Here is a 5422-nt window from a genome sequence, read left to right as displayed (position 1 = left end):
AACTCAGCCATGTTGCTTTCAGGAGTTGGAGAGGTGAATACTGGGCTGTGATTGGTGGACTGCAGGACTGAGCTCTTGCTCTTCTAGTTGTTTTTTGTGGTTCCTCTGCTGGCAGGGAGGTGGTAATGCAAGGGCCTGAAAGTTCAGTAAAATCTAAACTGATGGGAAATTATTATTGCCCAGAAGGGAAGAACATTCAAGCTTTTTCTTTTGCCGGCAACTTTGTTGACATCGGAGGCACCAGCAATTCTTGAACACAAAATTAGAGGCAGTTTTATGGAGTGTAATAACTGGTTTGATATGCCAAATCAACACAACACACCTTAAAAAGACGTTGCAAAGGGCTAAGGGCTCTCTGCTTTACTGCAGTGCCACCTCCCGCCAGGCGCACAGAAAAAGAAAGGTGTTCAGCAGAGGAAAGAAGAAATTAATCTTTTGTTTTGACGGAGGAAACTAGCTCTCTCTGCTTGTATCTCAGAGCCATCCTGTGCTGCCAGGATACGAAACAGTAAAAAAAATAATAAATCAAATATACAGAATATTTCAAAAAAGAGGTTGTGAAGCAGACGATCAGGAGAAGAACTTGTGACGCTTCTCGGGCATTTAGGCATCAGTCATCATCATCATCATCATCATCATCATCATCATCATCATCAGCAGCATGCAGCAGCAGTTGAGATCATGTTTTTACCCAGAAATTTCTCATGTTGTGCCTTGTTTTTATAAATATTTAACTTTTTCAAAATGATTTGAAAATCAAATTCTTAGTATTTCCACTTTTAGACGAGCCGACAATAAACTTATAATTCATTGATGTGAATGTGTACTTTTTATAATCAACACTAGTGAGGTGTATTACTGATTGAATCCAGCCGTATGTGGACGGCACTTTATTTATTTATTGGAGATTGATTAAGCACAGCCGTTAGGATATTTATCGACGATAAACGAGAGAGAGAGGAGCATTCGGCCCAACTAAAGAACAAAAGAGGAGGCAACCTTTGATGTGGGTTGTTATCCCAATAACGAAAATATATTTAGGAGCTGCGGCATTCGCAGTAACAGATGTTTCTCCGTGGATCAAATCTTAACGTTCATATCAAAGGACCACCTGGAATGTCAGTAAAGAGGTTTGATCAATAAATTACATTTGCAGTTTTAAAAATTCCGTTGAAAAACTAAACTGTTGTGCTCTCATTATTAATAAATAACTCATTAGATAAACGTACAGTGTTTATTTCATTGTTTGTTATATTAATATTAGGCTCACGTTGTCCCTGCTGTTGGTTGCATTACCTACGGAGAGGGGGGTGTTTGGAAAAGCCGGCAGGAAGAGTAAGACATGGAAGATAATGGACGGGTGGCGCAGCCAACACTTTGCGTCAACTAAAAAAAATATGTGCTGTGCATGATTAACGGAAGGCTTGTATAGGAGACACGCCGACCAATTTTTGTCTGGCTGTACTTAGAAATTCCTATGGGGTGGACGAAACTATTCACTATAGCTGACACACGTGGCACATAAATATTGGATTTTAAACTTAATTTCGTGCACAGGTACAGGTCAGAGTACAGTAGCAGAGTCCAAGGTACAGGTACAGCAGGTACAGGTACAGGTACATGTACAGAGACAGGAGTAGCAGTACAGAGGACAGGTAGAGATTACATGTATAGAGTACAGAGGACAGGTACAGGAGTATATCGTACAGAGTACAAGGAGTACAGGTACAGATGTACAGGTCAGAGTACATGTATAAGAGTAACAGAGACAGTACAGAAGTACAAGTATGAGACAAGAAATGCAGTATAGCATCTAACCAGACGTGGCAAAAAACGGTTATGGGTATGCACGTATATGGAAACTCAGTATATGAAGTAGATATCTGCAAGGTTTATATATGAATATAGGAACATGCTCTATATCTGGTATATACATACATGCATATATATGTAAAGCTATTTAAGTATAAATAAGTATAAATGAACACTGCGTTTATATATACCTGAGTGTATATACAGTATATTATGTATGTATATTATTATATTTCTATATGACGTTACAACTCCTATATAGATACTATATATAGTAATGGGCAGTGTACTGATAGGTGTTAGCCCGAGACACTGAATAAAATTAATAAAAAAGTTTTTATGTCATAGTGGAATGTCAATGAAGCTTTAAAAGATGCAGTCTCTGCTGCTTGTGGTATTTACGTATTAATTAAGGTTGATGAGTTATTAAGAACAGAAAATATAGAAGTTAGCTGTTGAAAGCTGAAGATCAGTGGTAAACATGAGTGTAAAGAAACGTGGGATTGAATATGCACTTTGGAACTCAAGAGACAAAAGCTTGAGTGCTTTCAGCGTCGGTAGGTCCTGAAGTCCTGCTGGTTACACTTACATCTTTAAATGTAATCTTCGTTCAAACCGTCACGTTTGGGGTGTGTAACCCTGAGCAGATGTGAGCAGTACACCAGGGACTGTTTGTCAGAAATATGGAAAACACTCAGTAGCGTCCTTCTTCAAGACTCAGTGTCGGTTCAATCAAACACTAAAACAGATGTTTTTGTTGAGAGGATCTGAGAGGAGTCCAGACCAGTAAATCTGCTTCCTCCTCTCGTGTCTCAGACCCCGACCGGCTGGTGGTCTAACACAAGGCCGATTACATGCTGCTGCAGCAGTTGGCACTGGCGGACAGGAAAAGATACCGAGGTTCTTGAACCCGCAAAATCCAGGGATTCCACAACCATGTAGCCAGGGCCACACTAGTTTAATCTAATGAGCTGCTAAGACAGGTGAGGAGAATCACACAGGCGAGCCCAGATGGGGGAACTGGAGTCCAGAATGAAGTAGTCTAAATCCTTGACGTTCCACTTCAAGGATACGCTCCGTTGCTCCGGATTTACTCATTTAGGACGGCTATCGTGTTGCCTAGGGAATCCTTGTGTTGAAGTTTTATTCTTCATTTTTCGAGGACTATGGGTACACTGGTCTCAGATCTCTGCAGGGTTAAACCTACAGACAGCTAGCTAGACTATCTGTCCAATCGTGAGGGACATATGTACTTCTGGTGCTCAGATCTCTGCAGGTAAATCGACCGCTAGCTAGTACTGTCTGTCCAATCTGAGACTGTGGTTACCTGGTCCTCAGGTCTCTGCAAGGGTAAATCCAGACAGCTAGCTAGACTATCTTGTCCATCTGAGGACTATGGTTACCTGGTCCTCAGATCTCTGCAGGGTTAAATCCGACAGCTTAGCTAGACTATCTGTCCATCTGAGGACTGTGGTACCTTGTCCCAGGTCTCTTGCGGTAAATCCAGACAGCTGCTAGACTATCTGTCATCTGAGGACTAGGTTACCTGGTCCCAGATCTCAGCAGGGTAAATCAGACATTGCTAGACTATCTGTAACTGAGATGTGTTACCTGTCCTCAGTTCTGTAGGGTAAATCCAGACAGCTAGCTAGACTAGGTGTCAATCTGAGGACTGTGGTTCCGGTCCCAGATCTCTGCAGGGCAAATCCAGACAGCTAGCTAGACTATCTGTCCATCGGACGTTTTCTGTTGCGCGACTAAAACACTTCTACACGGCACACATGTTTCCACCAAAACAAATTAATTCCCGAGGCTGTTTTGCACCCGCACCGTGGCTCCGTACTCATTTAGCACCGCCCAGACCATTGTGATTGGTTTAAGAAATCTAAAAAAAACAAGAGCAGTTTTCTCTCCCATCCTGGAATGCTTGTGGACTGCCAGACCCTCCTCGGCAGAGCTGTGGAGAAGGTCTAGAACAAAGTGAGCGCAGGAACATAGGTGAGGTGGGCTGCATTCAGTGAAGAGTTAACCATGGTGTTTATTGGTGAGTATCGGAGCCTTTCTTATGTAAAAGACTAAATCACACTGTGAAATTCTCACACTAAGTACAATTATTGCATTCAAACCCTTGTGTGTGTAAATTTACTTAAAGGTTGTTAAAGTAAGTTGTTCATTGTGCAATAAAATAAAAAATAAAAAAATGAACATGACTAAAAGCCCATGACTTGCAACAGTACTAAAGTAAGAGTATTATTATCAGCAATGTCTTAAAGTATCTAAAGTGTGAGTATGAATTGTGGCAGTAAAATGTCGTCAGGTTTTTCTCTACTATCTGGTGTTTGTGGTATTAATACGACTGCTTTCTCACCGTTTACGTTTCATTTCACCTGCTGTAACGTTTAAGGTTGTACTCATTTACTGACTTGTACTTTAATCACAGCTAGCATCATAACTATATATCATCATATGTTTGTAGCGCCGCTATCTATCCTTCCTGAGAACCCGTATCTTTAAAAGTCAACTTTTCACTGGTGTCAGAAACACAGCCTTTGTTTTCAGCTTTGTGATGATGCCTTTTGCAGCTGAAGTATTTATGAGCGTGCATATTCTGAACTGTAGGTGTGTCTAAATGGGTGAGTTTTTGATGTATTTCAAACTGGTTATTTGGGCTTTATAAGTTATTCTGTGTCTTATTTTAAAGACTGTAACATGTTTTGTAACTGGTAAGACTGTAACATATTTTCATGGAAAAGGACAATAAATAACTCAGTATGTGCAGGTAAGCTAAAGTAAAAGGTATTGCATTCATTCAAATATAATTGTTGATTTTAGTTCGACAGTATTCATCAATACACACTTTAACTCACCTTTTCATGGCATTTCATGAAAACTTCATAAAACCATCATGTTGGGTAGTAAAAACAAGAAAAAAGTCATATTCTACAAGGTCGTAAAAAGTCAAGTATAGTATATTTACAAAGTTGAAAAAGTCATTGTAACGTATGTCAAAAAGGAAAAAAGTCACAGTATAGTATGTCATAAAAAGTAAAAAAGTCACAGTATAGTATGCCAGATAAAAAGTCATAAAAAAGTCATATTATAGTTTGTCAAAAAAAGTCATAGTGTACAAGAGTTAAAAGATAACAGTAATAAAAAATCATATTATAAATCCAAAAATAGTATTGTATGTCAAAAAAGTCATAGAATAGTATGTTAAAAATAGTCAAAATATTGTATGTTGAAAAATGTTTAAAAAGTCAAAGTATATTATGTTGAAAAACATCATAGTATACTATGTTAAAAAAGTCATAGTATAGTATGTTGAAAAAGTCAAAGTATACAATGTCATAAAAAGTCATGAAAATGTCATATTATGGTTTGTCAAAACAGTCAATAGTAATATAGTAATTAAAAGTTTTTAAAAAAACTCACAGAATGTGTCAGAAATGTTTTGAAAATCATAGTATAGTATGATGAAAAGAATAAAACAAATCATATGTCAAAAAAGTCGTAGTATAGTATGTCAAAAAACATCATAGTATAGTATTTTGAAAATGTCATTGTATAGTATGTCAGGAAATGTCGTAAAAAGTCCCAAAAATAATAATAA

The sequence above is a fragment of the Etheostoma spectabile genome, chromosome 1, assembly GCF_008692095.1.
Source record: "Etheostoma spectabile isolate EspeVRDwgs_2016 chromosome 1, UIUC_Espe_1.0, whole genome shotgun sequence".
Lineage (NCBI taxonomy): Eukaryota > Metazoa > Chordata > Actinopteri > Perciformes > Percidae > Etheostoma > Etheostoma spectabile.
This window is presented reverse-complemented; position numbering follows the sequence as displayed.